The 23196-nt window shown below is 47.7% G+C and overlaps 1 long non-coding RNA gene across 1 annotated transcript; it reads left to right on the top strand.

Annotated features, from left to right (window-relative positions):
* The first annotated feature begins 440 nt into the window (after positions 1–440).
* LOC124231609 (uncharacterized) lies at positions 441–22575 on the top strand. The gene is made up of 3 exons (XR_006886614.1): positions 441–1356; positions 1582–1675; positions 22264–22575. It is a non-coding gene; the product is annotated as an uncharacterized LOC124231609 (long non-coding RNA).
* The last annotated feature ends 621 nt before the right edge of the window (positions 22576–23196 follow it).

The raw sequence follows: 23196 nt of genomic DNA, 5'->3' as shown, positions 1-23196 counted from the left end.
TAGGGCTGAAGGTGACTAGGAAATACATGGCAGAAACTAAAGGTAGGTAAGGGTTATTTAGTAAGGTTTATTTTTGCAGCCTCATCTTGGTGCCACCTCCCCCTCTGGTGATAAGGGTTGTTCTCCTCCTCCTGGTGCCAGAGAAGGAGATGCCTGTATAAGGGGGATTATGCCCTGCTTCTAGGCAGATGGGAAGAGGGGCAGAAAGCTCTTCTTATGTCTGCTTTTTCTCAGTTGCCTTCAGCTCAAAATAATCCTTATGCCCAAATGGCATATTTTGGGGTCTCGTATTCTGGTCCCCTTCATAACCATGTCACAGCTTGACCAGGTGCTGTGGTGCAAAGAGAGGGATCAGAGTTTCAACCTGAGCTTTGCTTCAACGACAAGGAGGCCCCATTCAGTCAATCAGTAGCTTTAGAAACTCTGTAGTCCTTTAGAAACCCTGAAGTCCTTACTTCTGAGTTTTCAGGTAGAAGGAAGGAAGGGGCCAAGAACCAACCATTTCTAAATGGAAACTATCCACCTTTAGTTAACTGTTTGAGCAAAAAGCAAAAGGCCTTTGACGCTGCATGAGGTTGCTCAATTCACTTCTGTTGAAATAGTAGTTTTCTGAAGTCAGGGCACGGACAGCCTCTCCCAGCTGCGTGGGGCACTCAGGTTCCCAGCCCCGGGAAGGAGCAAAAGGAGAAGCAGAGACAAGGGTGAGCAGAAGGACTGCTCCCTCCGCCTGGAGCTTCTCAGTGGGCCATGGTTCTGAGGTGCCTCCTGCAGGACGACAGCCCCACTCCTCAGGCACCCCCAGTCCCACATCCGCCTTCAGCATCCTGCCCCATGAAATTTTCCTCCGGATAATCTAATCTTCTATGGAATCCAGTTTTTGTCTTTGAAAAAAATTATTTGGACTATCTGGAATCAACATACCAAAGGAATACAGCAAAACGTGCTCTGTTCTTTTCCAGATAAGAATTGTAGTCCTTCCACCTTTTCAGTTGGAATTAGCATAACAAACCACAGGGGTTTACTCACTGAGGGAAATACCTAGGGTCCTCTTTAAGCAGCGGTTAATTACATCCTGCTATTCATCCCATTTATTAGAGGTTAACTAATTAGCACCAGCCAGCTCCATTTTTAATCTAAATGTTTCTCTTTCTCCAGACTCCCAGTGCCTGTGTCACAGTCTTGAACCTCCCCACTAAGTGACAAAATAACAAGGTCTGTCTTCTCTTCTAGGTGACCAGGGACCCTTGCTCAAGGCCCATCTGTATGCCCCTGCCTTGAGTCTGAGCTGTGTCCTCTCCAGACCTGGTTTTCGGTTGATGCAATGAAAACGGACACAAGCTTTGGAGCCAGACAAAGGTGGGTTTCAGTGCTCGCTGGGCCGTTTGGCAGCTGGGGAACTTTGGGTAAGTTGTGACAGTCACTTTCCACATCTTTTCAGTGGGAACGTTATAACACCTACCCTAATCATTGGGAATGTTATTTAACAAATTGTATTCCATTTCTCCTGGAGAATTTCTTTAAGAAGCTAAGAGATGTCTATGAGGCAGCGTTTCTGATTTATACATTATTCTCTCCACGGAGGTACAACCGGCAAAACTCCAGGCACCTGGGAAAGCGCGGGGCTGTTCGCGGGTCGTCAGGCCGGGCTGCTCCGTTGGCTCAGCTGTTAATACAGGTATTTGCCAGGTAGTTTACCCATGAGCCAACGTAAAGTGAAAGGCTCTTGGATTCTTCCTGCTGCTTCCCCCTGTCCTGGACTGCTCCGTGCCCCTTTGTCTCACTCCTCTTAATGTGTCACCACACTACCCGCCATTTATCCAAACGCAAATCTCACTGTATTGGTGCAACCTCTGTGACCACACCGGCAGGAGAAGCAATCCCCTCTTCTAGTTTTCTCCAATCTTTACTGCCTTTCACTCATTTATTTCTTACCATTTCCTGCACAGTGCTTGGCTTTTCACCTGTGTTATGGGAGAAATCTCCTTGATGCAATGGTGGACTCCAGTTCCACTACTAGGTAAACTGTGTTCATCCGTTCACGCTGCTGTAGCAAAAACACCATAGACTGGGTGGCTTCAACAGCAGACATTTATTTCTCACAGCTCTGGAGGCTGGGAGTTCTGTCCCAGATCAAGGTGTTGGCAGATTTGGTGTCTGGTGAGGGCTCGCTTCCTGGTTTGCGGATGGCCATCTTTTTATTACATCATCACAGGGTACAGAGCAGAAAGAAAGGAAGTAAACTCGCTCCTGTCTCTTCCTATAAGGGCACTAATGTCTTTCATGAGGGCTCCATGCTCACGACCTAATCACCTCCCGAAGGCCCCACCTCCTAATACCATCCCCTTGGGAGTTAAGGTTTCAACGTATGAATTTAGTGGGAGGACGACACATTCAGTTCATAATGCGATCCCAGAGGTGTTCCTGGAACAGAAAGGCTCTTAGGCCAAATTAAGATGCTCGAACCACACGGTATATTGAATCAGTTGAAAACACAATGAGAAACAAGGTAAAAAGATGAGGTTGGTTAACCAACTTGGGTCAGGATGCAAGTGAGTGGGAGGACCACACTGCTTCTATTCTCATTTGTGTGATGTTCGTATGGCCTGTGTTCTCTGCCACAGCAGCCTTCTCTGCTCATAGGGTAGTTACGCAGCCCAGGGTTGAGGTTTGAACAAGGAGGCTCAGCAGAGGAGAGCGTCTGAGCTGACACGTACTCGCTCTATTAGAGAGATGGAGGGAGCGAGTGTGCCTGGCCAAGAAGCAGCTTGCTAAACAGCCCTGGGTTTTATCCGTGTTTCTAGGCAAAGCACATGAGGGGCCAGAAAGGGACCAAAATGATGTCACCAATGGTGGCAGATTTAGGGATAACATAGCTGTCATCCTAGAGGTGGCATAAGCCATACCTTATGACTTGCTTCTTCCATCCTTTTCTGTATATAAGTAACATTCTTGTTGCATCCTTTGAAAAAAAAAAGTGACAAATATGCATAACATAAAATTTACCATTTTAACCATTTTTAAGTGTACAATTCAGTGGCATTAAGTATATTCACAATGTTGTGCAACCATCACCACTCTCCATTTCCAGAACTTTTTCACCATCCCAAACTCTGTAATTAAACAATAACTCCCCTCTCCCCCCTCCCTCCAGCCTCTGGCAAACTCTATTCCACTTTCTCTATGAATTTGCCTATTCTAAATAATCCATGTAAGTGGCATCATACAATATTTGTCCTTTTATGTCTGGCTTATTTCACTCAACATAATGTTTTCCAGATTCATCCATGTTGTAGCATGTATCAGAATTTCATTCCTTTTTAAGGCTGAATAATATTCCATTGTGTGTATATACAACATGTTATTTATCCATTCATCTGTTGATGAACATCTGGGTTATTTTTACCTATTGTGGATAATGCTGCTCTGGACATTGGTGTCCAAGGATCTGTTTAAGCGTCTGCTTTCAATTCTCTTGGGTATATACCTACAAGTGGAATTCTAGACCATATGGTAATTCTATGTTTAACTTTTTGAGGAACTACCTGGGTCATCCTTTTTCATCTATGTTTAGTACTTGTATGCTCTCTTTTTCTGTAGCTAACATGTCTTGTAAGCCAGTCTTAGTCCATTCAGGCTGTTATAACAAATATCATAGACCGTGTGACTTGAACAACAAACATTTCTGACAGTCTGGAGGCTGGAAGTCCAAGGTCAAGGTGCCAGCAGGTCCAGTGTCTGGTGAGGAGCTGCTTCCTGGTTCACAGATGGCCATCTTCTCATCGTAACCTCACATGGCAGAGGAGCAGCGGAGCTCTCTGCGGTCGCTTTTATAAGGGCATGAATCCTTTTATGTGGATTTGATGGTTGCTGCTGGGGTACCCAGGGCCACAGCTCGCTCTCTGGAGAGACCCCTCCAGACCCTCAGCCTCCAACCAGTCCACCCCGGGCCAACTGCCCTTGGGCTTCCTTGTCTCCATCCACAGGCCAAGAGCTTCAGGCGCTTTCCAATCCTGGCCCGGACAGGCAGGTTTAATCCTCTCATGTGCTGTGCAGGAACTTCTGCCTGAACTAGCTGCTCCCGCTCACTGAGGCGCACAAAGGCGGTCACACTGAAATGAGCTTATGTGTGGAGATGACTGTTCAGAGCAGAGCCCGAGCTAAAGGGTATGCTTCCTGGCCTGAGGCATAAACACCACATGTATTTTTTCCCTTTCAGAAGGGATATTTTTCATGCTCGTAATGAAGTGTGGTCAGAACCTATTTTCTTCTAGAATATTAGGTCAGGCAGAGGTTTGTCCTTCTTCTGTTTTGTACATGCGAATAAAAATGGAATAAACAAAGCATACCATTAAATCTTTCACACATATGTCAGTAGAGACAATTCTAGAGCAGACTTTTTTCTGGGTTCCTCGTTGTTGGTTTAAGGGGAAAGGCAAGAGACTAGACTGCATGCCTTTAGCCGTATCTTCACGGTCTTTGGGTTGGGAAAAACAGAGAAATCGTTTCTAAAAATTATCAGGATTTCCACTTGGAAGTTATTAGGTTTGGAGAATATGAGACTGCAAGATGCTAAAAATACAGATTTTTTTTTTGTCTTACTTATGAGGAGTCCCATTTCTGTGACTTCTTTCCAATTGACTGAAGAATCAAGAAAAATGTTAGAGACAGGCTTAAACCTCCCCTGTGGGGCGGCTCTGGCAAAGGCGTTTTCTGCGTCTGAAATTCCCCAAGCCCTTACATTGCAGAAGATGAAGTGTGTGTGTGTGTGCACACATGCACATATACAGATATGTGTATATACATAAACATACATACAGATACACATACATGTGTGAGTAAAATTTTTTTCTTCTTGAAACACCATTTCCAACCTCCCCCTGCCCCTTCCTGGGCTCATTTTCGTAAAACGCCCCATGTTCTTTCCCCACCACTTGCAGTTCAAAGGGGCTTTCTTCTTCTCCCTTTTTTTTGAGAAAGATTAGCCCTGAGCTAACATCTGCCGCCAATCTTGCTCTTTTTGCTGAGGAAGATTGGCCCTGAGTTAACATCCATGTCCATCTTCCTCTATTTTATATGAGACGCCTGCCACAGCATGGCTTGACGAGTGGTGCATAGGTTTGCACCTGGGATCTGAACTGGCAAACCCTGGGCTGCTGAAGCAGAACATGCAAACTTAACCGCTGTGCCACCAAGCTGGCCCCTCCTCTTCTCCCTTTATTGTGAGTGTTAACTCCTGTTCACTCCTGACAGGATCCATTCAAATTAAATGCTCACAAAATTCAGAGACCAGTTTTCTTCCACCTCCAGTCTGGGTTTTCTTGTTTGTCGGTGCGTCTCCAGCTCGTTATCACTTTGGAAGGTCAGCAGTCATCGCTGATGATGATTGACAGGTGGGAACAGGGAGAATCAGGGAGCACCCAGGAGCGAGGCATCCTACGTTTCCCTAGGATCATTACGGAGGAGAAAACCAGTTGCTCAAATTAGAACACTGGAAGAAGTGCCTGACATCCCACCCAGTCAGGGCCTCAAGGTCAGCTTGTGTCCACAGCCAGGGAGGGTCAGTGTCTGTCTGTCCGACCCCCTCCTGCACTCCTTCGAGTCCTGAGGAGAGGCGGAGGTGGTTGTTACCAGGGTGATTACAGATGAAAGGTAGCTGACAGTGGCATATGCCACCTGCTGCGTTTTGTAGCCACAGTGCACCATCAGTTAAGGGACTGTGTGGACGCCTGCGATCCCTCAGTCTCCCTGCCTGCCTCCTGGATGGGGCTCTGTTCTGAGGATAACTCAATGTGAGATACCCTGAACAGGGTCTAGAAAACAATGGCCACTCAGTCAGTGGGGACTTAGTCTGCTAGGGCTGCCACAACAAAGGACCACAGACTGTGTGGCTTAAACGACAGAAATTTATTTCCTCACAGCTCTACAGGCTGGAAGTCCAAGATCAAGGTGTCAGCAGGAGTGTTTTCTTCTGAGGCCTCTCTCCTTGGCTTGTAGGTGGCCACCTTCTGGCTCTGTCCTCACGTGGCCTTTCCTCTATGTGTCTGTGTCCTAATCTTCTCTTCGTCTTTTTTTTTTTTTTTTGTCTTAAAGATTGGCACTTGAGCTAACATCTGTTGCGAGTCTCCTTTTTTTTTTTTCTCCTTCTTCTCTCCAAAGCCCCCCAGTACATAGTTGTATATTCTAGTTGTAGGTCCTTCTGGTTGTGCTATGTGGGACGCTGCCTGATGAGCGGTATCATGTCTGCACCCAGGATCTGAACCAGCAAAACCCCAGGCCACCGAAGCAGAGCGTGTGAACTTAACCACTCAGCCATGGGGCCGGCCCCTCCTCTTCTTATAAAAACATAGGTCATGTTGGACCCAAGCCCACCCTAATGACCTCACTCTAACTTAATCACGTCTTTAAAGACCCTCTCTCCAAATACCTCACATTCTGAGATACTGGGAGTTAGGACTTGAACATATGAATTTTGGTGACATAACAGAACTGTTTATTTTCCTGGAAAGAGGCCTGAACCCCTCTTCTGGGAAATGGAGGGAACCCGTCTTCTTCCTTACACTCTCTGCCCAGGTAGTTTCATGTAGTGAAGAGAGCTTAGGTTCTGGAATCAGCCAAAGCTGGATTTGGACCCCAGCTTGCCCCTTTCTGGCTGCGTGACCTTAGGCCAGTTACCTAATATCTCTGAGCTCCAGTTTCCTCTGCTGTGAAATGGGGACAAAATAAACACGCCTCAGAGTACACCCGAAGCTTCAATGAGATGACATAAAAGAGCCGGCGTGGTACCTGGCTCAGTACCCAGTTCTCTCCCTTGGCTCCTGACTCATTCCGTTCTCTGAGGTCTGCAAGGACATACCCATCCAGAGATCAGACAGACCCATTTATTTCTGACCAGATGAGCAATTGCCTCCTGGGTCAATCACTTAATGCCCACCTCGTGACATCTCAGAACCTCCAGGAAGGATCTGAGTCTCCTGGGGCCCTCATTACTTCCGGTTCCCACACACACAGCTGAGCCTGCTTTGTGCTCCTGGACCCTCCTTGCTCTGCTGGGCTGGGGTGGGGGAAGGCTAGGGAGCCTCATCTCCAAGGACACTTGCTCCCAGACATACAGAGGTCTCCCGCTGGAGATACCAGAGTGGCCGCAGACCGAAATCAACTGGACACTCTCACCTTGGACCGGGGCCAAGACAAAAGCCACTTGCACTAGTTGTCAGAGTCCTGTGATTAGCAGTTTCCCAGGCTGGGGAAGGTGACCTGTCACTTGTCAGGGGAGTCAGAAGCAATCACTAAGAGCGGTTGAGGAGAGTGGAGGGGACAGGGGAGAGTGCCAGATTCTCTGCGAGAGCTTGGCTCTCCTCCTCCTGGAAGGTGGCGTGTGGAGGACGTCCCTGAAGACAGGGCAGGCGTTTCTCAATCGGAAGGAGTGTTGCAGGGCTGCTGGAATGAGTCTCCTCCAAGTGCCACCCCCACGTCTCTCCCATGACTCGCCTGCTCCCCTGAGGTCAGGGGCTCTGGAGGGGCAGCTGGCAGGGGACTGAAGAGAGCTCAGCCATGGGAAGGGCTTTGCATGGGGGCCATCTGGCCCGTTGGTGGCCTTGGGCTCTCCTGTCTCCGCTGCCTTTTTCTGCCCTTTCACTGCTAGTTCGGATCTTCTCCAGAAGGTACGGAAAGGGGGCAGAGGTGACAGAGAAGGGAACCTGTTTAGCTTGGCAGGGGTATCTGTGTTAGAGTTATTTGTGTATGTGTACCCAAAAGCACTCATTTTCTTCCCGATATGCAACAGAAAATAGACAAAGGTTAAGTAAACACTGGCCATTCCATGGCCCCCGTGTCTGCCTGAAGCTTCGCGGGGAGTGGGGCAGGAAATGTTGGGGGAAGAGGGACTCCCAGCCTCCCCCAGCGTATCCATTAAGACATAGGTGTCTCTTAGTCCCACGGTCCCTCAGCCATGCTTGGCTGTATGCCTGGAGTCCTTTCCCCACCAGCTGGCAGGCCCTGTGGTTGGGTTGGTAGCCTCACACTGGGTCTGCCCAGGGCCCAGGCCCCGGCCTTTCACCATCAATTTCTTGATCTCTGCTCCAAATCTCTCTGGGGCCTTGGCTCTTGCTGCCTAAATCTTATTTCCCTTAGTTGGGACTGGTGGTGAGGGCTTTCCCAGGTGGGGCTAGATGCTGCTCATTGAACCCCAACCTCCTGGATGGGGGTGGCTCCATCTGATTGGACCCCACAGTGACCCCCTTTGCATGTCAGTGCCAGCTGGGGGGTGTTGGAGCCAGCCGCGCTGTCCGCTGACCACTGGAATTTGCATTTCCTGCCTTTCTCTCCACCTCCATCCAGTGGCCAGCAAAACCAAACTGGGTTAATCCCTCCAGGCTGCCAGCCTGCTGCTGTGGAGTCAAGTATGTCTCCTAGCGGAGCCCACAAGCCTTCGGAGCTGGGAGAGTGTCGACATGAGGAGGCACACACGGCAGTGGGCTTTAGATGGACCGTGGCCTCTCCCAGAGCCATCTGTGACCTCTCCCGCCCTCTTCTTTGACCACTTCCCTGACAGCTGGCTTGCCTGTCTCACTGTCTCCAAGTGTGTTGCCTTTTGCTACCTCTCACCTGGAAAATTACACCCATTTCCTAATCTGTCCACCCATCTCTTTTTGCTTCAGTGAATCCTACACTCTGCTGCTGGATTGATCTTCTTAAACATTTCTGAGCGTATATCGTGGTTACAAATGTTGTGTGACTCTCTGTTACCGGCCACACTCAGGGATCTGCAGTGGAGCCTCTGCCTGCTCTCCCAATGTCCCCGACCCTTCGTCTGGAATCACCCTGTGCTCCGTGTCTGCCTTGTGCTCTGTGTCTATATTTTCTCTCTTGAGTGTCTTGGCTCATGCTGTTCTCTCTGCCCCAAATGCCCTTCTCCTGGATCTCTTGAGAAGTTTAAGAAAGACTTAGAGCGTGGACAAACGAATTCACCCCAGTGTGAGCCCCAGTCCGCTCCCACCAGAGACTTACGCAACCCGTCCTGAGCTCTTTGAGAATTGCCCCACGCCAGAGTGATGCAAAACCAGAATAATGACCCATCTCAAGAGAGATTGCAGACTTCACTTTTGAATCACTTGGAAATTTGGACAAAACTTTTCCACGTTGTGTGTGTCCCTTTCGCTTTCGGTTCAAGGAGACTCGCTGACCTTTCTTAAAGGATGTGACTCTCCGTGCCTGGCAGGCAGTAGATTCGTGCCTATACGTGTTGTTTATACTGGTTGACTTTGTTCCATGACACGACCAAATTCTATGTTTTCTAGATGTTCCGGCCAAAAGTAGTCCTCTTTTCTTTCGAACTCCTTCTAGCATTTTGTCTGTTCTCTCGAAGCACTGTCATCTTCTTTTATTTGTTCATTTAACAAATATCCAGGCATTATTATTATACCAGGCACTGTGGTTACACTGGGTTATGGTTGTGAACAAAACAGACAAATATACATGTCCTTGACCTCATAGAGGTTACATCATCTACAGGTAGAGACAACAATAGACACAAAAAAGTCGCATATATAGGACGTTAGATATTGACAGGTCATGGAGAAAACTAAAACAATGATAGAGATACAGGGTATGGGAGGATGGCAAAAGTTTAAAATAAGAAGGTCTTATAAACTTGACTTAAGCACGTCTTGATATGCTCGATTCTTAGGGTTTTTTTTGGTAGATAGTGGTGTCCCCTAAGAAGTTCAAGGTAGGTGAGGGTTGGCCACTCCTCCATAACGTCACTGTCAGGAGACAATCAAAGCACATCTCAAACGAGATTCTGCTTATGGCGTTTATTAACCGGGTCATTGTTAGCAAAGCAGGCCCCAAAATTGTTCATACAAGCTGTTCTGAATTCCCATCGACCTGTCCACATTTCTGAGGTTTTGTGCTGTCTAGGTGGGGTCACGCACCCCAGATCCTTCCAAACCAATGTCCGAATACAGGACAGAGTAGGGAGCAAGTCTCTCCTGATGGGGACAGGGGACAAGCCTTGCTGGATTCTTATACCCTGTGTGCATCACAGTAGAGAGTGTCCCTAAGTCCCTAGATGATTGTACCCAACTGTTAGAGAATCCACAGAAATAATTTTAATTTTACCTAAGAAAGCCGATTCTTCACTTTCACTGTTACATAACATGTTTCTAGTTTCACCAAGAAAGACTTATTTTTTTGACTTAGTGTGCACATTAATTAGCAAAGTGTTGGTTGTTGCTTGAGTTGCAGATGACAGAAACTCTTGGAGCAGCAGCCTCGGAGTGTGGCCTTTTCTGGTAGGATGCCAGCTGAGCATTTCCGAGCTATGCATTCTTGATTGCACGTGAACTGACCATCTCTGGAATTAAAACTTAAATGAGCTGGCACATACATAATACTCTACTGACTACTGAAGTATTTTAAAGTAAATTGCAAGTAATATAACAGGCATTGAGGGAAGACCTCACTGGGAAAGTGACCTACTGAAAGCCTTGAAGGTGGTGGAGGAGTGAACCAATGCTTTGGGAAGCGTTCTAGGCTGAAGGAATAGTAAATGCAGCATCCCTGAGGCAGGAGGGTGCATGACTTGCTTGAGGCACAGTAAGGAGCCAGTGTGGCTGAAGCTGAGTCAAGAGAAGAGGGAGAGAGCAGTAGCAGATGATACTAGAAAGGTCATAGGCTCAGATTGCATGGAGCCTTGTAGACCATTGTAAGTGAGATGGGAGCCACTGGAGAGCTTTGCACAGAGGAGTGACATGATCTGGCTTAGATTTTCATGGGATCAATCAGGTCACCGTGTTGAGAATAGATTGACAGGGACAAAGAACCAAAGCAAGGAGACCAGTTAGGGACCTGTTGAAGTAGTTGAGGTGAGACTGCCCAGGATAGTGAGAAGGGGTCAGAATCTGCGTGTACAATGAAGGTAGACCTGCAGGATTTGGCGATGGATTGGAGGTCGGGTGTGAGAGAAAGAAAGAACTCGAAGTTGACTCCAGATGTTTGGGCTGAGCAAGCAGAAGCTTGGAGTGGCCGTTCACTGAGATGGGGAAGACTGCAGGGGAAGAAGGGAGGTGGGTAGATCAGGATTTCAGTTTAACAGGTTTGCAAGGCAGAGCGGTGATGTGGAATGTACAGTTGGATATGGGAGCCTTATGTTCAAGAGAGAAGGATAGGCAGGAGTTATAAACTTGGGAATAATCAACACAGAGATGGTGCTTAAAGCCGTGACTCTGGATGAGGTAACCCAGAGAGTGAGATAGAAAGTAGATAGAAAAGAGAAGAGATCCCAGGACCAAGTTCTAAGACTCTCTAGCATTAAGAGGTCAGGGACGTGAGGAAGAACTAGAAAAGAAGACTGAGAAGGAGCCAACGATGAGATGGGAGGAACACCAGGAGACTGTGTGTCCTGGGAGCCCGGGGAAGAAAGAGATCAAGGAGGAGGAGCAAGCGACTGTGGAGATGAAGACAGAGACCTGACTGCCAAGTTTCACAACGTGGAGGTCTCTGGCAAGCAGTTGGTTGGGGTGGATTCAGGAGAGAATGAGATGGGCAAAATTGGAAATATTGAGTTTAAACCACTCTTTCAATCAGTACTGTTGAAATGGACAGGAGAAAAATGGGAGGTAAGTCCCTTTAGGGTGCTGTTTGCATTAGGTGAATCCCATATTTCTGGATCATCTAATGCTTGCTAGGGATGTGTGCCAAAGGAACAAGGCTGGAGCCGTGCCTCCTCCTGGGAGCCACTGCTCTGCAGAGGAGATCCATCTGTGAACAGGGACAGGCATTCTAATAATGAATGGTACCAGGTTCTATGGGAGCAGAAAGAGGCAGAGACAAACTCTGGGGAAGTTCAGGGAAGTGGCGCCTGATCTGGTTTTGAAGGAAGGCTGGTGGTTGCCAGGTAGAGTCGGGAAGAAAGTTGTTCTCAGCAGAAGCCTGGAATGTGTGCAGTGAGGGTGGTGGGAGCTGAGTCTGGCAGGGTTACTGTAGACCACATTGATAGTGGCCTCGTGTGGAATTTGAACTTGTATTCCATGGACCACAGGAAACACTGACAGTGTTTAACTCCTGGAGTGACAGGATCTAATTTGTATTTTGGTAAGACACCTCTGGGGTTTTGGGAGTGGAGCCTGGAGGCAGAGACCAGCGAGGACTTTCTGTCACAGTCTAGGCAAGAGCAGAGGGGCCCAGATTAGGGCAGTGTCGTGAGGACGTTCAAGAGGGGAAGGATGCGGTGAAAGCCGCAGGGCCGGGTGACGGCTCGAGGTGGGGACACAGGGGGAGGGAGGCATGAATGACTCAAAGGTTTCTGGCTCGAACTGAGCAGATGGGTAGATTAATCTTTCTGTCTCCATAGTATTGAACACATAATAGATTCATGACAAATATCCCTTGGTTGTTTGAACTTAAATATGAAAACCCTAAAAGAGAGTTTTGAAATCAGTTTATAAGAAATCAGGGGCCACCCCACACATCATGTCCTAGTTCATGGAGACTGTCGGCAGCTGCTGGGTGTCCTTGCAACCACAAGAGAGGCCTTCCACCACGTGGGTGCCCACAATCTCCCTGGGAGCAAAGATTACCATGTGGAGTAACTGGAACAAGATCGAGTCACAGAACCTATTGACGATATGTGATGGATACAAGAGCGTTATCTTGTGTGATTCAGACCAGATGGACTCTGGGGGCCGTTCAGAGAAGAGAAAGACCCAATGAGACTTCCAGCTCGGCCCTAAAGGGTAGGCGGGATTAGGGCAGGTGTGATAATAATTATAAATATTTATCAAGCCTTTGCTAGTTCCGGGAGCTGTTCTAAGTGCTCCATTCAGGCAGCTAATCTTCAGAACGGGCCTATGAGGTGAGTCCTGCGATTACAGCCAATGGACAGATGAGGACAGCGAGGACAAGAGCTGCGGGCACTTGTCGAGGTTCCCTGGTAGGAACTCGCCAGTGGCAGAGCCAGGATTGTAACTCAGGCATCTGGCTCCAGAGTCCTGCTCCAGACCTTCCTGCCTACTGCTCCCTGAGGTGTACAGGTGGAGGGGGCAAAGATAGCACTTAAGGGGGCTCAGGAGCGAGTTTGGGGTGCAATGAGTCTCCTTGACTGTCCCCAAGGAGCCATGCGGGGCAAAGCAGGAGGCAAGCTTTGCTCAGCTGTTGAGGGTCAGCTGTGACAGGCAGCTCTCCTCTCCCCCGGACAGTGATTGCCAAGGGGAGGTCCCTTCTGAGCACAGAAACCACAGGGAGAAGCAGGAGCGAAGGAAGCCGAGGGGGGGCTGCGATGGGGACCACAATCTCCAGACCCCCACCCAGCAGGGAGGGGCATGGGGAAGAGAGGTGAACTGACAATGGGCTTAGTGAACAGGGCAGCAGGATGGAATTGCCCGTGCCAAGGGTGCCTCCAAGAGAGCAAGCGGCTCCAGGGCCCTGTCGGCCCGGCTGGGTGGAGGTGGGGCTCCCTTTCAGTCCCCGAGGGGCATGAGCTAAGATGAGAGCCTGTCTCCCAAGCTCCGTGAATGAAGCTTCTTTCAGAGGCAGGTTTCTTTCCTCCTCTTCATCGCATCCTCTGGAGTCGAAAGAAGAAAAGAAGCCCAAGAATAGAGCAATGTGGGAGAAGGCGCTGTGCAGAAGGCCTTTGATCCCCCTCCTGTCTCTTACATAACCATCCTGCTCTCCTTCCGGCACTCTGTAGCTGAGGGCTCATGTGTCTGTTTGTGTGTTTCTGCTGTGAGCAACTGCCAGAGGGGCCACCAGGCCCACGTCACAGCCTCTGCGCTCCTGACTCACCATCAGCCCTGAGCACTGCAGGGCAGCTGGCCAGCTGCCGGGCCCTGTCACTCGGCTCCCCTGATGGCCAGGACCAAATGACAGAGGTGCCTTTCTAGTCCCTCTCCACAGGCAGGCCCAGCCACTGGGAGAGAGGATCCCAAACCAGTTTTGAAAAAAAGGCAAAGCAACGTTACCCATTCATGCTGCAAATACTTCGTGACTCCCAACCAAGCCGCGTGCTGCTCTAGGCAGTGGGGGCAGGGCTGTAAACAAAGCGAACCAGGAACTGCAATCCAGGAGTTCACATCCTAGTGGCTGAATGAATTAGCCAGATTCTTAAGAATTCCAGCCTTAAGCTGGCCTTGCCACACTGGGCATTCCATCATCCTGTGTCCCGTGGTCCCCACCTCTCACTCCTCCCCTTGACCTTGTCCTGCCTCCTGGTCTTGTTCACCTTGGGAGTCGGCACAGATTACAGAGCAAGGCTAAGATTAGAGTCAGACCTGTGAACCTCTCTGACCTGCGTAAGCTGCCATCACAGCCGCCAGAAGGCACTCCTTAAAGCCAGGTTTGGGGCAGGGCTTGCAAGGTAAAAGCTGAGACTTGCTCTGCCTGATGGAGACAGAGGTGATTCAGAAAGATCATCCTAGTGATTGCTCCCAGTGATATCTCCCACTCAATTTGAGCTTGAGCTGGTCCAAACTGGAGGTCCTGGAAAACTCATATTCGTGAGCATAGCTTGGCTGGTGGACTTGGAGAGAAGTACATTCTGGAATCCACATTATCCACTTCCTCTGCTTGCTCTTTGAGATCCAAGCAGGGAGACTGCAGTGGGGAGGACTCGGGGGTAGCCATGGAGCAGCTGGTGCGTTCAGGCACAGTGTGCCACGGTGCACCGTAACATCACATTACCTGGAAAATGCCCTGTGGCAGATGAGGATGCACAGCAGGCCCTGAGGGCAGTGCCACTATGCCAGGCATTTCACCTGCCCAGTGTTCCTTCTTTTGGCCACAGCACCATGATTTTCCTTTGGGGAAATATGCTTTCTCTCAGTCTTGGTGGGATTGTCAATCAAGCTGCCTACTTGCAATGGACACAACCACCAGGCTGGCCTATCAGACTCTTTCTGTTGAGCAGACATGAGGTCAGTTGGCACAGGTTTGTCCCAATGGGCCTATCAATGTGATTCTGCCACTCAGATTCCAGATGGTCCTGGGTCTTGTCCTGAAAAGCTTGTTGATTCAATTCCCTCTCCTATTCTGGGAACTACCCTGTATCTGTCCAATATATCCATTTTCTTGCCTAGATTAGCCAGGCTAATATTTTCTGTTGCTGGCAACCTCAGAACCCTAAGTGATGGGAAAGCTAATCTGCAGCCTCCGCCTGATCATCACCTGCATAGGGAGAGGGTGACAGAACCAGTCATGCTTACAAAGTCCCCAGGACCCTGCCCTCCTCAAGGGGGATGCAGCCCTCGAGGGAGGCGGGTTCAGCTAGCAGAGCCACTCAGCTGCACTGTGATCTCTGAGGAATAACTGGCCTGCCCCCACCCTTTTGCTGTGTAATTAATGTTGCCATGAAGAACATTCCTTCATATGCAGTTTCCAGAATGTTCTCTTTACCTTGCCTGAGTCCTAGGTGGAAGAGAGGGAGGTCCTCTCAGCATTTGCCCAGCGTCCAGCCTGGCTTCTCAGCTCTGACTCCTTACAAGGCCAGGCTCTAAGGTGGCTGACTTCCTTCCTGCCCTTCTCCTCTCTTCCAGCTCACCCAAGAGCTGGAGCGAGGTCGGTGCTAGGAGGCAAGGAGAGCAGAAGGCAGAGAGGAAAGAACCAGAACTCCGACAGTCCTATTGGCTGCAGCTCTGCCACTTGCAGGGCCTTGGTCAGCTTGTGCTCACTGTTGCATCCCCAGGGCTGGCCCCTAGGAAGTGCTCAATGCATGGTAGCTCTCAAATGAACCTACTCCTCGGAGGGGGCCTCTCCAGGGGTCCTCCCTTTCCCCTCTGAATTTCCATGACACCCCATCTCTGTACCTCCCTGGCTGCCGCACTCATCATTTTAGTTTTGGAATCTGCTGCCCCAGGAGGTAGTAAGTGCTCTCCTCAGTGTGTTCAAGTCGAGTTTGGAGACCGTCCAACAGGGATGTTTTAAGGGGATTCCAGTTAGAGATGGGAAGTTGGGCTAAATGAATGCTAGGATCCCTTCTAACTTGGGATTTGATTATTCTATACCTATTTTTTTGCTTTTCAACTTCTAAAATATTTTTATTATGAAATTTTCAAGTATTCAGAAAATTCAAAACAATGCAATAAATAAAAAAATGCATGTGTAACCACCACCTAACTGTCAAATTTGAACTTTTTGCCATGTCTGTTTTGGATACAAATGAACTCTGTGCAGATTTGTGAGTTTTTTTAAAAGTAAATATTTATTGACATATAATTTACGTAAAATAAAGTACACAGATTTTGAATGTGCAGTCTGGTAGGTTCTGACAACTGGGTATATATGTGTAACTACCACCCAGACGAGATATAGAATTTTCTGTCATGTATCTTTTCTAGTCAATTGCCCCTGCCAGAGGCAACCGGTGTCCTGATTTCTCTCACTATAGATTAGTTTGCCTGTTCTAGAACCTTCTATAAATAGAATCGTACAGAATGAACTCTTTTGTGCCTGGCTTCTTTCGCTCATCCTAATGGGTTTGGGATTCTTCCATGATGCTGTAGGTATCAGTGGTTCATCCCTTTTAATTTCTGAGTAATATTCCATTGGATGAACACACCACAGTCTACCTACTCATCCAATAATGGACCTTTGGGTAACACATTTCCCAAGATAAATGAGGAATATGTTCCCCCCAAAAACTGTACGAATATATTCAGAGCAGCTTTTCTCATAATAGCCCAAAACTGGAAACAACCCAAATGGGTGTGCTATTTTTATAGGAGCATCTGCCCCTGGATGGTGAGGACAGGATGCTTACCTGATTCATCTGCGTCCCCTCACAGTGTTTCCAACATAGTAGATGAATCAATAAATCTCTGTGGAATGGATGAAAGGCCCAGGAGGATGCAGAGTTCTCCAAGCCTAGTTCAGGAGCTGAGGGGAAGGACTGGCCCTGGTCTGCTCACCAGGAGTGAGACAGGACATTAGCAGGGAAAATGTAGGTGTTGGTTCTTACCACAGCCTCTGTGCTAAGCACAGAGCCAACCCAGGCTAAGTGTTCAGATTATGTATGTTGAGTGAAAGAAATGGGGTAAATGGGCTGTCGAGTGTTGAAATCACTAAGCCCTCTTGCTTTTGGACCATCCTACCTTCCACATCATCCTTGCTTCCTGCAAAGACACAACTTCCAGAGAACATGGACAAAGGGACAGTGTCCAACAGGGAGAAAGGTTCAGCAGAGGGCCCTGGAGCTAAGGACTAGGAGGTTGAGAGTTTCCAGAGTAAAGTTAGACTAAAGTGGGTTCTCTCTCTTGCCCCCAAATCCCACACCTAATCTCTTTTATTCTTGTACACCGGTAGACTCAAGCACAGGATTCTTCCCATTTAGGATCAAGAAATTCACCTGGAGAGCCCCAGGGAACGCACCAGGAAATCTTCACTTTCTTTCTTTCTTTCTTTCTTTTTTTTTTTTTTAAAGCTTGGCACCTGAGCTAACATCTGTCGCCAATCTTTCTTTTTCTTCTTCTTCTCCCCAAAGGCCCCCAGGACATAGTCATATTTTCTAGTTCTAGGTCCTTCTGGTTGTGCCCTCTCACTTTCTATTGCTGCTTTCAGGTTGATGATTTCAGATCTTCATAAAGCCATCAGACAAAGCCAGGTAATGGATGGCTTGTCATTCACCCCAGCCAGGGGCTCTGGCCTTCAGCTCTTCAGGAAACCAGCCACTTGGCCGTGGATGGGAAGTTGATTTTACAAGGGATAGACAATGTGGCCTCACTTCAGGGTGTTTGTTCCAAAACAGGAATAAATACATTTCCTTAAATGAAAAGTCTTAAAAACTTCAAGTCCTTCTAGGCAGAAACTAAAGATTTCAAGAGAAGTGTGGCGAAGGGGAGATTTACTGGGCCCCCTGAGCCCAGTGTGACTCTTTATCATCGAAGGATCAGTATGAAAGGATCTAGAGACTTTTTACCTATGAGGCCTCAACTCTGTCCCTTGGCTTGGACCCCACAGGTACTTTAGTTTCTAGGAAGTTGTCATGGGACAAGGACACTAGGATTCCAAACTTCTGCATCCTTCTGGTTCTACATCTAGCTATTTCTAGGGCCTCAGGTAATCCTGTTTCCTCACACGGACAATGAGAATGCTGGATCAGACAATCTCTAAGACCCCCTTCCAGCTCTGAAATCTAAGCTTCCAGTATCACAAGCTCAAAGCCGTGATACTGTTGGTCTCACACAATAAACACATTCAGGGGAAATGTTCACAGCAGTCTCTTGCGGTGAGTTCTTGTGTTTTAAAAACTAAGATGAATGTTTTAAAGACTGCAACTCACTGTTCATCCCCATAGAGGCGGTTTTCCTGCTCACGATGTGTTCTTTTTTTGGGTGCAATTCAGAAATGCTTTCAGTCCACTGTCCATGTCGAGGGAAAAAAAATCTGGAAGATCTTCTGCTTTATATCCTTGTTGATAATCCTCACAAACAAGGCCCCACCGCCTTCAGAAGATGGTGGAGGGATAGGAAATTCTCATCCTTTCAGGTCTAAAAATAAGTATTTGTTGATGATCTGGACAATCATTGTTTGAAACAGCAGCAGCCCGGAGTCTTACCACATGAAAGAGAAGGGTGCGTTTCCCTGGCTGGGCTCAGGGACAGCACAGTTAAAATAAAATTGACCTTTTGAAAAGGAACACTGAGAAACTGTGTGCATGGTTTCCGCCCCCCGCCCCCCCTCATTTTGTGGACCCAGTACTGAATTTTACATGAGATAGCCTAAGTATGTTCTTCGAGCTGAACATCGTTTATTTCCTGTTAGGACTTAAAGTGGATTATATATTCAACCTGACCTTTAAAGAACTTATGACATGAGTAGGATTTCTGAGGATTCACGTTATGGAAGATCAAAGATAGTTCAGTCAATAGAAAGGATTTTTTCCTACTTGTTGACTGACAGAACCATTGGTCTCGAATGGTTCTGTTGGTTCGCTTTGTCCTCCATCCTTTCTTCAAGAGGCAGCTGGCCCGTGGGCTTTGGAGCAGCTGGACATGGCGGCAGAGTCTAGCTTTGCTCCTCACAGTTGTGGGGCTGCTGCGGATGCACCTATGCCAGTCTGGGCATTCAGCAAATGCGGGGACCACCTGGCAGAGATGGCGAGACTCCAGAGAGCAGAAGTAAGTGGGCTGATGTCCCTTTCCCCACAGTGGTGTTCCTGCTGGCAATGAAAGCCAGTCTCAGGCCAAAGTCTGCCAAGCACACAAACATTTATTGGCGAGCAAGGACTATGCGTGGGAGGTTTGCTCAGAGGTGCAAGGCATGCTTTCCGGTAGGTCAGAGGCAACTGGCGGGACGCAGGACCAATGGAGGTGCCCTTTGGCATTAAACTGCTGGACTTGGTCACTTTTTAAGCCTTATTTATGCAAGGGCACTGGAGGCTGTGTCATATCTCTAACCAATGGTCTATTTGAGAATACATCACCCATTCATTTCACCAACAGAAATATTTCTAGCATCCCTTATGCTAATTAATAAACTCTTTAGTGTAGTGTTCCATACTATAATTTAAATGCTAAGTCACTACCTCTGAAGGTATTGATTCTTGATTAGGGCACTTCGTCTGTTAACCACGCCTGGAGGGCTGGCTCCTGATTTGTCCTTGAAACCTCACTAACTGCCCCCCTTGTCCAAGACACCTCTAATCGCACTGTCTCTACAGAAGTATTTTTAAAGTACTTACTATACAAGCAATGTAGTAGTGACCAACCACAAATTATGTAACCTCTCTGTGACTCAGCTTCCTCATCTGTGAAATGGCCATGCTAATACCCTCTAAGGGTTTGACGTGAGGATTAAAGGAGATCATGTGTATAAAATAAGCAAAATTGTGTGTATGTGAGTGTGTACCCAATGACTGGACTGGCACAAAGAGCCTCCAAACATTAGTCCCCTTACACTTTCCTCTTAAGGTTTCCAAAGGATGAACAGGGAGAAACTAGATGGGGAAGAAAAAGAAAGCAGAGATATCAAATAGAGGGAATTATGGGGAAACAGGAGGATTCTTTGAATTTTAAGGAAAATGAAGGGAAGTCAAAGTCACGTTCCCAAATGTTCCCTTGCAGAAAATAGAGATCAAGAAGTTTTCCTTGAAGATGTGTTTCCAAGAGCTTTTCATCAAAAATACTCCAGCAGCCCATTACCCAAGACCCTCAGAGGACCCATTACCCACGGATGATCTTTTTGGATGAGGTTTTCTACCTGGTGGCTTACAGATGGCCAAGACACTGCCCCATCTGAGAAAGAGGCACACCCAGGGTCCCCCAGACAGAAGAGTGGGGCCGTTTGGCCCACCTCCTCCTGCAGACAGAATGTCGTGTGAGGGTCACTGAAAGTGGGGAGGGGTCATGAAAGCCAAGTGCCTAAGAAAAGTGGGACTCCTCAGAGGAGGGAGCAGAAGCTGGGAGGAGACGGGCGAGCACAGAACCACGGGCTCCCCGCCTGTCTGAGCTGGGCCTTCGGACGGCCAGCCCTCCCTGCACATCGCAGGCAACTGACACTCAAGCCGGGAAGGATTATTTTGAAATTAACAAAAGGATCACCATCTGCTTCAAGCAGCGGGTGCTCAAGTTAACAAACTGGAACCTGGAACTTGGGTCAGTTACCTTGACATCTCGGGGAATCCTGTTAACTGGCCCCTAAACTAGCCATGGGCCTATAACCCACTCTCAGTGGCTCAAAGTAAAAGATCCAAGTATTTCACAAAAGATTAAATATATCTTGAGCGCTAGATCTTTAGTGGGTTATTAAGGATGATTGGAAACATTTGAGATTACTGCCGTTGGGGTTGTCCAACAATCTGGCCCTGGTGTCATTGTGAAATGTCCATACTCATAACGCTTACAAACAAACGTCAAACTTCGGCTCTTGGGTGGATCATGAGACTGATCCAGCTCTTACATTTGGGGGTATCGCTATAACACCCCCAAGGATGTCAGAACATCCTTGTCTGTACGTAAGTCTTGAATTCAAAACTCAGCTCTACTGCTGATTATGCTATGTGACCTTAGGTAAGTTACTTAACTTCTCTGAGCCTCCAGCTCTTCCAGTCAAAAATAGAGAATAATAAAACTTCACAGGATTGTAGCATGTGGTGTTCGGAATGTCTGGCGATCACAAACTGTTACTTGAAGTTTGTTAAGTAACTTTTTTTAAACTGATTTTTAAACTTTGATAAGAAAACGTCAAGATGTGTCAGCCTGCTGGATGAGGCCTCTGGTCAGGACAGTCAATTAGAGAGGAAGCTGTTTCTTAAGGTGATGGATGGGAACAGAAAGTGGAAATAGCAGGAAAGGATATTGGGAGTGATAAACAGCTGGAAGCTTTGTTCCTGAGTCACCTCCTTCCCCAGAAAAACTCTCCCCACCTCGCATTCCCTCCCTCTGACTTAAGAGAGGCGAAGGCCTTTATGTTGGCGGGTCCCTGTGCAAGAAGGGGTGAAAAGTCCCTGTGCACCGCGAGAACTTGAATGCCGGCAGCCAGAGATGCCACGCCCTCTCCGGGCTGCGGCCAGACCCCGCCCACCTGCGTCATCCGGGGCCTTACTTCCAGAAGGAGAATCTTGTCTGTTGCAGAGGGTTTAGAGGGCAATTCAGAGTTGTTCTTGCGCTCCTTCCCTATGGAATTCTGATGATTCTTTAACTCTCTTTTACACACCGTGAACTGATGGAATTAATTATTTTACGCTCACACACGTAGATACATACCAATGTCCTGTCCCTTCTCTCCTTCCTTTTTTCTTATTGATTTATTGCACCAGGTCTTCAGAATTTGGGGTCTACCTTGACGTCTTCACTCTTGAGCTGAGTGAAACAAAGCCCTAGTCCAACTCGGGGTACTCGGGTCTGCCTGCGGTTTTGTTGTTTATTTCTCTTTCTTCGTTGCGCCTTCCTCACCCCTATCCTTCGCCTCCTTGGAGAGGTTCTATCAGCTCGTCCAGGTCTTTGCCTGGGGACATAGAAAGTACAGCATGCCACACCCCGGGCGAGTCTTAATTTTAACTGCTTAGGGTAGAAGGGAAGAAAAGGAAGAAAAGGAAGGTGATGTTCTCCTTTTCTGCTTGTTTTACCTCAAATAAAGACTTGCTTTGCCTGCTCTGTGTGCACCTGAAACCAGAGGTTATCTTCAGATTCTCTCTTTTCTCACTCAGAACTTGACCCTAGGGCAAAATGATATAGCCCTCAACCTCAGATTAGTGTGCTTGAGGTTGAGGGACTTATTTATTTTTCCTTACGTGTAGTTTCTCTGACTCATTTGCTGTTTTTATTTTCCTCTGAGGAGTGACCAAAATCACAAATCTTCCAGTCTACTCCATAAAGCAGCTGGGGACAGAAGCAGAATCCTGGGAGCCTCCTTCCTTCCAGGCACCAGGAGGCAGCCACATGTTGCCGAGGGGACACAGGCACGTGTCACCCCAGGAGCCCGTTTGCACAAAGCGTGAGCTCCGGAGCACAGCAGTCAGGGCTCCCAGTGACTCCGGGATGCAGCCCCGGCCGCGCTTTCTCATCGATGAGACGTGATTGTGTGTGTGTTTCATTATAAAATGTTCAAACCATGAAGACATTCTGTACATAAAGAAGAATGCCACCACTCAGCCATAATTACCATCAACATTTTGCTATATCTTCTTCCAGTCTTTTCTGTATAAATGTAATGTATAAATAAATTTCTTTGCAAAAAATTAAATCACACACATATGTACCTATTTTTTTAAAACCAAAATATGGGATCATGCTGTAAATGTCATTTGACAACTTGCTTTTTTAACTTACATATGTAGACATCTAACCATGTTAATATATCAATTTATAATGTTGTTGTTTTTAAGTGGCTCCATAGTATTCCATTCTATGGATATACCACAACTTATTTAACTTATGCCCTATTGATAGTTTTGTCCCATAATTTTGCTATTAATAATAATGTTGTGATACATATATTTAGACATATATTACATATATGTGTGTATATATATGTATATATGTGTGTGTGTATATATATAAATTTGTCCAGTCGTTTCCTAGAACACAGTCTCAGAAGTGGAATTGCGGGGCCAGCTCCGTGGCAGAGTGGTTAAATTCGCGTGCTCCGCTGCGGCAGCCCAGGGTTCGGATCCTGGGTGCAGACATGGCACCGCTTGTCAGGCCACATTGAGGCGGCGTCCCACATCCCACAAGTAGAAGGACCTGCAACTAAGATATACAACAGTGT

This window comes from Equus quagga, chromosome 22 (genome assembly GCF_021613505.1).
Source record: "Equus quagga isolate Etosha38 chromosome 22, UCLA_HA_Equagga_1.0, whole genome shotgun sequence".
Taxonomy (NCBI): Eukaryota; Metazoa; Chordata; class Mammalia; order Perissodactyla; family Equidae; genus Equus; species Equus quagga.
The sequence above is the reverse complement of the archived record's forward strand: the minus strand, read 5'-3'. Positions and strand labels throughout refer to the sequence as shown.